This window comes from Gossypium arboreum, chromosome 13 (genome assembly GCF_025698485.1).
Source record: "Gossypium arboreum isolate Shixiya-1 chromosome 13, ASM2569848v2, whole genome shotgun sequence".
In the NCBI taxonomy this organism is placed as follows: domain Eukaryota; kingdom Viridiplantae; phylum Streptophyta; class Magnoliopsida; order Malvales; family Malvaceae; genus Gossypium; species Gossypium arboreum.
In genome coordinates this window covers 69,029,183-69,042,734 of record NC_069082.1, presented here as the reverse complement: position 1 = coordinate 69,042,734, position 13,552 = coordinate 69,029,183, and the positions used below count along the sequence as shown (strand labels likewise).

The following is a 13,552-nucleotide window of genomic DNA, read 5'->3' as shown; positions in this document are numbered from 1 at the left end:
TGACTATTCTGACCACTCTTCACTACGAATCAATTTTCTCATTATACAGAATTCGAAATATGTTATCGTTTATTTCATTTGAAACTAGACTCATTAACGAGACTAAGAATATAAATTTTATCTTATAACCATTTTTGTACCATTTATAATGATTTTCTGAAAACAGAACAGGGGACCTCAAAGTCATTTTGACTCTATTCCACGCCACTTCAATTATCTCATTATTGGCAATTCTTTTGCTTACACGGTTTCTTTTATAAGAAACTAGACTCATTAAGATTTCATAACATAATTTACTCAGCCTCTAACTCAACTCCCATAATTTATGGTGATTTTCTGAAATCACGTTACTGCTGCTGTCTCAAGCAGATTTATTACCCATTCTTTGCATTCATATTATTTAACATGTATATCACCAAATCAATCTCATATAACCTTTCGCCATAACCGAATACACACATACACATATGAGATTTTCACATATACTTCTCATTTCGCATTCATGATTCAATTCTGATCAATTTAACATATAAAAGTATATAATACATACCTGACCAACTTAATGTATTGAACATATTCAATGGTAGTTTACTACGATCATTTGAAATCAAAATCTTACTCCAATCTTCGGCATTAAGTTTGCTAGGTTTAAAACCCAAATCCAATCACCACCACAAAGCATGCGGGACTTTAAGCCCGGATGTAATACCAGCACAAAGCCTTCAGGACTTAGCCCGGATATAACACCAGCACGAATGCCTTCGGGACTTAGCTCGGATATAACACCAGCACGAATGCCTTCGGGACTTAGCCCGGATATAACACCAGCACGAATGCCTTCGGGAATTAGCCTGGATATATATCTCACACAAGGCCTGTGGGTCTTAGCCCGTTAAAATCCTCAATTATCGTTCACATATATATATATCATAATACATTAGCATTTCATTTACCTTACTAGAACTCAAGCACAACATGCTTATCAATAATTTCACTTTCGGCTCAATAGTCACATGCAAAGAACCCGGTTTCGTTTCACTATCCAACATGATTTCTATAACCATTCAGATACAAGTCATATGCACAAATTACTTATCTCACTACTTAATTCAAGTAGATACATTAGGTCACAATTTATATATTATGCTTATATATCATGATTTTATCAAATCATAAGCTAAGTTCCATTACTCAAAGACTTACCTCGTAAAATTTTGAATAGTTGTGAATAGGCTATTCGATCGCTTTCTCCTTTCCCTTATCGATCTAGCTCCTCTTTGCTCTTGAGCTTAATTTAAACCAATAAATTTGTTTAATCATTTCGAACATCAAAGGCAATTTAAAGCACTTAACCCTTATACTCAATAATGAAACCAAACCTTATACCTAATTATTTTAACACATCACCTCCAATGCATATATTGACTAACATATACCCAATCCACATGCCAAGTTACCATGAATAAAAAAATTACATATATATATAATACTAGTAATCTAATTATCTACTCGATCATATAGGGTAACTTCAATGCATCATAGTTATACAATTTTCCATACACATACCGCATATTTGACAAACTGAAACTACTCTTACATATTATCCATTATAATCATTTCAATATATATATATAACATAGCTGAATATTCCTTAATATAAATGCATATAGTGATACTTTAGTAAAATATAATAACCATCTCCATAAGTATATTTTTACTCATGCAAAGCCCGTACCTAAATCAACCATAGGTAGCACCCAAATCATCAACATTTTAACGCACCAACTACTTAAACTTAACCTTTCATACACTTATATCTAATGTCATAAGAAATGACGAATGCCTAATTTAACCAAACTTAAAGATTTAGCCTTCATCACTTTAATTAACCACTACCTATTTTTCAAGACTTCAAATACAAAGAAATGAACACTTATACTCTTATGCCGAATTAGCTAATACTTATAATCCATAGCCGAATGTCATTAAACCTAAGCCACCATAATAATTTTACCTATCACCTCATACTTTATTATCAAAATGAATTAATTATACTTATAAAGATAATATCAAGCCAAAACCTATGCATAACATTACTTATATTATTCAAAATTATACCTTAAAAATCATATACATAGCCGAACCTTTTGATAATTAAACCTCTAATTATTTATTTCAATCACCCAAACGGCATTTGCTCTCATTTAACATTTATATACCAAACAATTGTTCAAGACAAACAAAATCTCATCTCCTCCCTTGACAACCACAACCGAAAGCTCAAACCAACATCCAAATTTCAAAGTTTTCAAATGGGCTAAATATGAAACTAGTTAATTAACTTAAACTAAGCTTAAAATTTCAAAAACTAACATAATTTACTAACCTTCTTCAAGCTTCAAGTGACCGAATGTTTTTGCCCCATTTCCTTCTTTCAATTCGGCCAAGAAGACAAAGATAAAAGCTTTGTTTTCTTCACCCAAATTTTTACTTATTTCTTTATTCATTAATATTATAAAAATTATAAAGCCATTTAGTTGCCTTAAAACTAATAAATAATACATATATATTGTCATAAACATCAACATGGCCGGCCACTATAAACAAAAAGGGACATTTGACATGCAAGTCAAAACTCTTTAACACATGCATTAATAAACCACTTATAAATTTATCTATCACATTTCAAAATTTTCTCACATAAGTCCTATTTAATAATTTCACATACAATTAACAAAATTACAGTATGAAACTTTCACACATGTACGTTCACATATAATAAGCATCGAATATGACGGTTAATTATTTTTATGACTCGGTTTTTTGGTCCCGAAACCACTTTCTGACTAGGGTCAAATTAAGGCTATTACACTCCTCTTCTATGCTATGTGCACCTTAATTTCTTTGAGAATTGGTAATATTCTACTCAAATTTACCTCTATTCCATAAGTTATTTATTTCAATGTTCTTTTAAACATGCGACAAAATCATGTTGATTGATATTAAGGTTTTGAAATATGCGATCTTTTCAGGCTTGCAGATTCATATTAAGAATTGTGATTGCTCGTAAATGCTCCCTCAATCATGTTGATGATCAAGCTACTGTAGTCCCATCTGCAAATACTTTTTTGCTTATGCGTTGTCAATCCACTCCTATTAAGAGTTGGTTAGAAAAATCTAACAGGGTCGAAGAGGACGAGGAAGAAATCATGGGTGTAAATAAAATATAAAACAAACATGTAAATTTGAAATTAATTACCAAATAATATGAACAATTTCATACTAGAAAAATCAGAATCTTTTGTCTCATAGTTAACAATTATTTTCACTCAATTGGCATTGTAAAAAGGAGAGAAAGAAATAAATAGGCACTGCATTACTTTGATCGTGTATTTATACTTTTTTTTTACTTCAGCTGGTTGCTGATTTGGTCTGCAAAATGAAAGTAATCAATTTTAATTTCACATGTGGTTGTCTTTACCATGAATACCTTGTGCATAATTTATGAAAATTTTACTTTATAAGTTTGCTCCACAAGATATATATTTTAGTTTATCTATATATATTAGTGTGAGGATGAACATTCCATATGACTTGTTATAAATCTGAGTATTAATAACAATTGTACAATATTAAAAAGTTTCATTAACGTATATTAAAAAGGATAGTCATCCTTCCCCCGGTTGAAGAACGTAATTATACTAGTAAATCAAATGCATAATTTATCCGGATGAAGTATGCATTACCAGATATACTTATAGTCTTTCGGGTTACGAATGTAAATTGTATAAGGACTTGTATGCAAAAATGTGCAAACTTTGAGGGCAAATTTTAGACTTTCTTGTTCTCGGTGTTTGCTTGTTATAAAACCAAGTATTAAAAACAACTTTACAATATTACCAACTTTCATTGACTTTATAATCCACGAGTTTGCCTTAAATATTAATGTCGACATTGTTCATGTGTTATTAAAATAAAACAGAACTAAACATTCCATATGGCTTGTTATAAATCCAAGTATTAATAACAACTGTACGATATTAAAAGTTTCATTGATGTATATTACAAAGGACAGTCATCCTTCCCCCGATTGAAGAACGTAATTATAATTGTAAATCAAATGCATAATTTAGCTGGATGAAGTATGTATTAGCTGGATGAATTTAAAATCTAGTTGGACTGTCACGTAAGATTACCGTTAGGGAGATAACGGAACTTAACGGAAAAGTGATCATTTCGTAACAAAATAATAACATAAATGACTAAAACGCAATATTTCAAACATAAGTAACTAAAATATAACATGAGGCAAACAAAAGTGATTATTTTTATAGTTTACCCTTAAATTTATTATTGTTAAACTTTTTTTTAACATCATGCTAAGGCTTGAAATCAAGACATCCCCATATAATTACCCATTACTAAAGTTACAAAGTAGAATCCGGAAATATTGGTTTAGAACTTGAGTAGCTACATTTTTGAGTTACAAAATTTAGAGTAATCATCAAGTATAAAAAATATTGAATTGTATTCACGATATAATGTAAAAATCAAGATAATCAATTGAAAGATCATGAAATCCCGTGAAAACTCATGAAAATTGTATTCCAACCAAAGATTTAGAGAAATAAGATTATAAGGTTCCACAATTTGCCCCCACCTCACGGGGCTAAATTACCAAATCTGATTGAACATTTGCATTACAGTTAATAGGATTGCCATCTGATCTAATGGCTTTGGGTTGGCGGAATGAAAGAACCAACCTTTGGATCCAATAAACAGCAAAAGGAAGTGGCAGGCAAGGTCTTGGAGCCGAAAAGGAGTCAAACAAGTGGGACTAGAAAAAGAGAGTTTGACCATATGATCCAAAGGAAACATGATACCCTCAAATGAGTAGGAAATAATTGTTCTTTTTTTATACCACTTGGGTGTGTTTGGATGGCACCATCTACTACTCTATTAACTCTCTCTTTGAACACTAAATTATCAAAGTCACATGAATTTAGCTCTGCCTTTGTCCCTTAAAGGCAAAAAGAAGACACTACCAACCCTCCAAAATAGATGTCCCTCAATGTCCCCGCTTTGTGTTTTCTTATGTTATCATTGAATATAAATATGTATTTCTTCTCATATTCAATTTTTTAAAATTTATTATCCTATTATTATTTTCAATATTTTACTTTACTTATTTGTTTGTCACTCTTTCGGAAATAACAACATTAAAATAGTTTCAAAATTTTATTCATTTTCAATTATGATTCATATCTGACCTTGTTAATACAATTCTCAAAATCAATCTAATACATATTATTTTTACAAAATTATATTTCTTTCCTGACCTTTAATATGAGAATCCTACTTGACACATGCCCTTAGTTTCTCTCCTTTGCCCTCCCCAATCCATCAACTTCATTGTACCTAGGCTAGCACATCGGCTTCATTGTCATGTATAGTTCAATATTGCTCTCTTTTATTTGACAGCAAGTAGTTGGAAAGTCACTTAGACAAACAGAAACTAACAGCTTATTTCAGCATCTCTAAACAAAGCTCATGCACTTTGCAATTTCTGAAACTTTCAACCAACAACATCATGTATACTATTACCATTACATCAACCATTATATACCCAAATCTTAAAAAGCTACAAATCTTTAGTTGTCCGAAAGTCATATCGAATCCCGACTAAATTCATAAACCGGATCAACCCCTTAAACAGGGATAAGCTCCGTTAATCTTTTGCATCAAAATTTTGCTAATTCTATTGAAAAAGTTGGGCCAATAGAATAAATTCCCTTAACAAAAGTCCCCCACTTAAAAGCTTAGGATACCTAGCACGCAAGCTATACTTTTTTTTTTTCTTTCTTTGATAGTGCATATATTACCTTTTTAATATTAATACCACCTAATATAAAGAAAAAGATGAAAGCAATGGCCATCTGCTACACATACATCCCTTAAAAAAGGAAAAAGAAAAAGATTTGTTAGATTTCCCTTTTGTTTGGTTGCTTGGAAAGTTGCTAAGAAAACGGGAAAGTAAATTAGCCATTGCAGGTTTAAGGAACATGCATTTACTAGCATGTGTTAAAAGACAGTTCCTATTTATAACCATTTTGATGAACAAAATTGATGAGAGACTGAGATATCAAACTGTTTGAGTCAAAAATTCTATGTTTCAATTTATTGTTACCCCATCATTAGTTAATTGGGTGTAAGATTAAAGTACCATTTTTTTTATTCATTACAGGGTGTGAAGCTGTCATGTTGAAAGAATCACTGTTTGTAATGATTTGATTTAACCTGTTTTAGATGCATTAGAAAAGAATCAAATGGGAGCATCAAAAGCAGACAAAAATAATTCACTCATAAAGCAAATATATATAATAATAATAATATAAAAGGTAAAGCAAACAAACTGATAGAAAACAAAGATCTTTAGTTCTCAAATCACTGCCTTATCACAAGGATAATGGCACCCTGGAATCCATTTTATGTCATCATCCAATTATAATGAGAATCATGCAACTACTGCTGGTGGTGGGAGGTTATCTCACTATCTCATTCACAAATGTCTTTTATATTTGATATTTACATTGAATGTCGAATAAATTTAAAATTAAATTAAATTTTAAAAAGGAAGATAAAACTCTTTATACTATTTTCCTCGAATTCAAATTTTCACTTAAAAAAAAGTCAAACTTAAATTCATTTTATATTAAAAGTGATGAAAAATGGGTTTAGAATTATTGAGAAGAAGAGAGAAAGTTGACGTGTGAGGTAGAAAATTGAGTAACTGGCGCCTAAAACTGTGTTTGATTGAAGCAAACAGTTACTTTCAGCATCAGATTAGTGATTTATCAAATGTGGAACACAACTGTCAACAATCAGAAACAGTTAGAAGCTTCTTTATACGTTTAATATGTTTGCTTACTAAAATTCTTTTTATTTGATATGATTAAGGCCTACCTTTACAAATGTAAAGAATGAGGTTACTTTGAACCAAGGAAAAAAAATTGAGAGATGCTCCAAACTTCATAATCTGAAAGGAGAGGTTAGCTGGTATACCAGTTCAGAGCAAGGAAAAGAATTGATTGATTTTTGAAGCCGATATTTTATTTATTTTTAATAATTCTTAATTTCTAAATGAATACTGGGGTTGAATCATTTGAGACACCCGGCCTATAAAAATAACCAAAATTTGAAAGACCCGCAGCTGTGAATGGTCAAAGAAGATAATTCCGAATCATCACATACGGGTCAGGTTGGGACAGTCTTTTCCTAACTTAGAGGGTAGTGCTATTTTGAAGATTGAAAGATCCCCAAGTTATACTTTAGACAAGACAGGAATGTCTTGATTCCTCCAGCAGTACCAACATCCCTTGGAAAAAACCATTAACGAAAGGTTCACTCTTCAGACAATAATGGTCGGCAAAGGTAAAAACATTGGCGCACCTGTATTTTTAATGTGGTAATCCGAATATTGTAAGAACCATGACAGTCTTATAAGCATAAAAAAAAAAATAAACACTTGAAAGGATGAACCACAATACTCCATAGAAATTAAAAAAAAAAAAAAAAAGGCTTAACTCATAAGAACTGCAGATATGATAATCATTAGAAGTAGAAGATAGCAGGAAAGAATATATTTGAACATCCTTATGCTCCACCAAAAAATTGATTATACTCGAATTAGATACTTTTTCGTATTTGACACTTACGTTTGAACCCATAGTTTCTAAAGAAGATAAAATACTTCCATGGCAAGGAGGAAAACAAGGGGAGCATAAGCAGAAGGGCATGTTATTCTGAGACAGTCGTGGGAGCTCCAAGAGAGTGAGGAAGTTGCATTTGCATGAATGTGAGATTTATGAGAGGTTCCAAAACTTAACCATATACTGTGATAGAATTAGCAGAGCAATGGTCAGCAAGAATGCTGGCTTGATTAAAAGCAACAAAAATTAAAAAATTGATGTGGCTGCTGGGATTCGAGCCCAGGTCTCTACGGCCACAACGTAGAATTCTTACCACTAAACTATAGCCACAAGATGCGGTGTTTGAAGCATGTATAATTTATATTCTTTTAGCAATACTCCCTGCCCTTCAAATCGGCATATATATTATTTCTTAATTTCAAATCCTCCAACCTTATCATATTATTATTTTTTTTGTTGAATCAAATTGGGCTTTATGGAAATAACTTAATAAATACAAAGTATAAACTAAAAGAGAAAGTAAAACATAAAGGAGCCCAGCTGTAAAACTTGGCCCAAAAAACAATAGTAACGTGAAAACAGAACTTAACCTAAATGTAAAAACCCCAAAAAAAAAAGGCCCAAAAGTAAGAGATTAGCCTGTAAAAAAAATCAAAAAATAGAAAAAAGGTCAAATATCTCTAGAAGCACATTAATTACGTCTTTTTCTTACCCAATCAGAATTAAACGATTGTCGCCTTGTCCCTTCATCGGACATTTCTTCATCAAGACTCTTCCATATTCCCAAGGGGAGCATTTTTCCATCAAATCCATGGGTATCCTGCTTCAAACTCCCCTCTTTCACTTTCTTCCTTTCATTTTCAATCTGATTCTCTCGCCCTATCCCATTTCGCTTGCTTCTCTGCCGATTCTAGAACGCTTCCTACTAGGTAAACTTCCTCCTAATTCTTCAATGTTTCTTTTGCTAAAGAATGCGCTAAACAGTTTGCTATTCGTGGGATGTATTCAAACCTACACTCCTTATACTTTAACAAAAGCTGATGAATATCATGAATATAAGCACCTACCAAGGACTTATCTGGGCTTTTTTCCTTTCACTTTTTTATTATTGACAAGGAATCTCCTTCAATAATAATTTTTTGCCATTGCATGTCAATACCGATCTAGGTCGTGTCCGACACGCGAGTGCCTCAGCAGCGAAGGCAGATGCAACTCGTTGATGAATCGCTGAGCACGATAAAAGAACACCTCCTTCACTATTTCTTGCCACAACTCCTACTGTCGATTGACAAGTTCTCGCATCATATGCTGCATCAAAATTAATCTTCACAACCTGGTCAGGTGGACGTCTCCATTTACTAGTAACGAAAGAGTTTTTTGGGTTTCTTTTATCACTCTCGTCTAACTCTAATATATAGCTGTTAACAAAACTTACTATTTCTTTTCCAGATTTGCTTGCTTTCTTATGCACTCTAGCGTTCCTGTCTCCCCAAATGGCCTATAATACACAGCAAAAAAGTCTACACTGAGATTGTGAACTCTGTGAAAAGACCCAAGTTAGCCACTGTAAAAAACCCAAATGGGTTTCTTGTATAGAAAACTGGCCTGATAGTTCTCTCCAAACTGAATCTGAAACAAGGTATGCATAAAAAAGATGGTCAATAGTCTCTGATCCATTTCCACACCGAGGGCATATTATTGTGTTCATTGTTAACTCGTGTAGGTAGATAATTCCACGATATTTTTCAAACTGTAATTTTTATTTTAGAAGATAGATTAAGTAACCATAGTTTTTTTGTAGAATTCCTTATAGTCGGCTTGTAAAACGTAAGCTGTAGGATCGCCTTCGATGCTTTGTAATAGTTTATAGGCACTACATACTATGTACTCGCTCGACGCCTCACCACTCCAGGCCCAAAAATCATCGTGGGGTTCTTCTGCCAATGGAATACAGAGAATCTTCTCGGCTACTTCCTCCAGAAAGGTAGACACTATTAAATCTTTCTTCCATATTCTGTTGCTTGGTTCAATTAACTCAGCAAGTTTAAAATCGTTCAAATTATTAATTAAAGACGATAATCTAGTTTTTTTTCATCTAGAATCCAACAATCATTAAGAGCGGAAATATCCGTACCCCTGCCCACCTTCCAGCATAATCCCGCTTCTAAAATACCTCTTGTAGCCCAAATACTCTTCCATGTATACGAACTGTTATTCCCCAACGCGAATTTAAAAAATTCACACTCGGAAAATATTTGGCTTTTAAGACTTTCGCAACCAAAGAATTTTGATTGTTTAAAATTCGCCACCCTTTCTTAGCTAGAAGTGCGACATTAAATTGAGCCATGCTCCAAAAACCCAAACCACCCTCTTCTTTACACCAATGAATCCCTCGTTTTTCATATCCTTTTTTCCACCAAAATTCCGCAAATGACCTTTTTAGTTCCCCACAAAAAGAATTTGGTAAAAGGAAACAAGACATAGCATAGGTTGGAATAGCCTAAAGCACCGACTTTATAAAGACTTCCTTACCTCCTTGTGATAATAATCTGGTACTCTACCCTTCAATTCGAGTATAAACCTTCTCTTTGAGATGCTAAAAAGACTCCTTCCGTCTGCCGACCACATTGGGAATACCTAAATATTTTTTCAAATTGTTAAGCTTCGAATCCTCAATATTGTCGAGACTACTGTCTTCTGTTCTTCTGTAGTGTTCGAACTGTAGAAAATTGTGGATTTATCAAAATTAACACATTGGCATGAACACTTTTCATACTACTTTAGAATTTCTTTTAACACCATTGCTCCCTTATCTGATGCTTCACCGAATAAAATACAATCATGTGCAAAGAGTAAATGTAAGATTTCTGGGCCTCTTCTACTAGCCGTTGCTCTTCTTAGTAACCTCTCCTTCATTTCCAGTCTCATCAAAGATGAAAGTCCCTCACTACAAAGTAGAAAAAGAAAAGGACTTAAAGGATCACCCTGCCGCAAACCACTAGTCGGTTGAAAAAGTCTTCCCCTCCCTCCATTTGTATTAACTGCATAAGAAGTTGTGGTAATGCATTTCATAATCAGCTCCAACCATTCCTTTGCAAAACCTATTCATAGCATAACTTCTTTAAGAAAACCCCATTCAACCCAATCATAGGCTTTGCTTATATCCAACTTTACAGCCATGTATCCTTTTTTCCCTGTTTGCTTTTGTCGAAAAGTATGCAGAATTTCATATGCTAAAAGTACATTATCAGAAATTAACCTTCCCGGGATAAAAGCACTTTGGTCTACATCAATGCATCTTCCAATAACTATTTGGAGCCGATTAGCAATTGTCTTCGCCACAACTTTATAGAGGACTGAACATAAACTAATCGGTCTAAAATTTGCTAGCCTTGTGGGATTTGGGGTTTTTGGGATCAACACAATATCCGTTTCGTTGAAAGAGCCAAAACTATGATCATTATTTAAAATTCCTAAATAGAAATTTGTCACTTCCTCACCTACAATGTGCCAATATTTCTGAAAGAAAAGTGTTGGAAATCCATCAGGTCCAAGTGCTTTAGTAGGTCCCATTTCTTTCAAGGCCATATACACTTCTTTTGATGTAAAAGTTGACAATAAAACAAAATTTATATCCGGTGAAATATTATTTTCAATACCGAATAGGAGATAAGAAAGATCCTCAACTCTACTAGATGTAAACAGCTTCTAGAAATATAAAGTAGCAACTTCATTGATCTCTCTTGCTTCAGTAGCCTCTCCTCCACCATCTAATTCCAGCTTGGATATGGTATTGAAGCATTTTCAAAAAGAGGCAAATCTACGAAAAAAGGTTGAATTCTTGTCCCCTACTTTCAGCCAATTTGCCATTGCCCTTTGTTCCCAGTATGCTTCATCTTTATCAATTTCCATATTCAAATGAAACTTAGTATCAACAATTTTTGCCATTGTTTCATCAGTCACCTCCTTCGCCATTAGCATATCAAGCTCCTTCATGAGCTTGTGCTTTACTCCCACTCGCCATTTCTTAATTAATCTCGCCCATACCTTTAGATTGCTTGTAATCTTTGAATTTTCTCATCTATTGATCCTATTGTTGATTCCCATGATGCTTTAACTTCTTTCTCAAGCGTCTCCTCCATGATCCACCACGCCTCAAACTTAAAAGTTGAATTTCCCACATAAGCGTTGCCACTTTTTGTGTTTAGAAGAAGGGGGCAATGATCAGACATAGAATGGGGTAGGTGTTGAATGTTACCTATTGGAAAAAGATGCCTCCATTTAACGTTTACAACTCCCTTATCAAGTCTCTCCCTAATATTTATTTCTGGCAAATTTCCCCTTTCCCAAGTAAACCACACCCCAGAATAACCCAAATCTTCTAGTTGGCATTCTTCTAAAACCTTTTGGAAGGCCTCCATTCTTCTCTCCTCTCTTAGTGAACCCCCACTTTTTTCATAAGAATACATGATCTCATTAAAATCACCACTTACTACCCATAGAAGATTTTGATCTTTTCCCAGTTTCTTTAACAGATTCCACGAAACATTTTTTTTAGTACCATAGGGTGAACCATAGAACCCTGTGAATCTCCATTCTTCACTATCTTGCTCTTCTTTGACCGTTACATCAATGTGATTCCTAGAGTAACTTCTTAGGCTTACTTCAGTATCTCCTTTCCATACTAGACACACCCCATCACGTGAGCCCTCCGCTTCGACATCAATTCCATTCAAAAACCCACAACTCCTCCTGACTTTCTCCATACGCTGCTTATCAAGTTTTGTCTCCATTAAGAAGACCATATGGAGATTATACTGTTTCAGGAAATATCACAGCCTTCTTATTGCCCGTGGACTCCCCAATCCACAAACGTTCCAACTTATAATTTTCATTGTGTCCAATCGGCATGCCTCTTGGCAGTCGCCAATCTCAAAATTGTTGGAACATCAATTAACTCTAAATTCTCATTCATCATATCTATAAAACCATCATCACGATCCTCTAATCCATCCTGTTTCAAACGCTTTTTCCAGTCTTTATATGCAACCTTCGTGCCACAAAAATCAGTTTCTGCTTCCGGGGACTTCCTCTTCCTCGTACTACTGTCAGATTTGTCTTGACTCATCGTGACCACCGGATCAATTCTCTTCCATCTCTTTTTTTTTACCAAGGTTTATATTATTGATCTGTTGTTTCATACTATCATTCATATTCTCATCTTCCTTTATTATAGGTCCCCCTGCCTGCTCCTCAATCACCCCCTCTCCTCCCATCACCTCTATATTCTTTTATAGCCCCATAATCTCGTTATTCCCCCTACTAGTGTTTTAGTAATATTTTTCAACAAATTTGAACTTCCTAGATAAGAGCTTTGAGCCTCCAACCTTTTTTGAAAAAACATTAAATTTCATACTTTCTTTCCCAATTAATTTTGATTCAGCTTTTAACGCCAACGTATATAGTGGATCCTCACTGATTTTACTTTTTTCTGCAGGAATTAGTTGACGACAATCTTGAAGCCCATGCCCCATTCTTCCACATCCAAAACAAAACATCGGTAACTTCTCATACTTAAAAGGAACTCACGATTTATTAACATTATCAATAGAGACGAAAATACCTCATCGAAGCAGTTTCTACACATCCAAATTAATCCTAAGCTAACATAAATCTCCATTAATTTCAGATCTAATAACCCCCCAAAAGGTGACACCAATTGCATGCAAGAGATCTTTCTTATCAAACTCTAATAAGTACAAATCTATTTTTATCGAAAATGGTGATGATGTAAGCTGAATTTGACTTCTCTCCACCGATTGGGTTAATCTTTCAAATAAAAT

At 33.8% G+C, this 13,552-nt stretch overlaps 1 non-coding gene across 1 annotated transcript; it reads right to left on the bottom strand.

The window, feature by feature from the left end:
* Positions 1 to 7,967: 7,967 nt before the first annotated feature.
* TRNAH-GUG (transfer RNA histidin (anticodon GUG)) lies at positions 7,968 to 8,039 on the bottom strand. Its single transcript has one exon. It is a non-coding gene; the product is annotated as a tRNA-His (tRNA).
* Between the last annotated feature and the right edge of the window lie 5,513 nt (positions 8,040 to 13,552).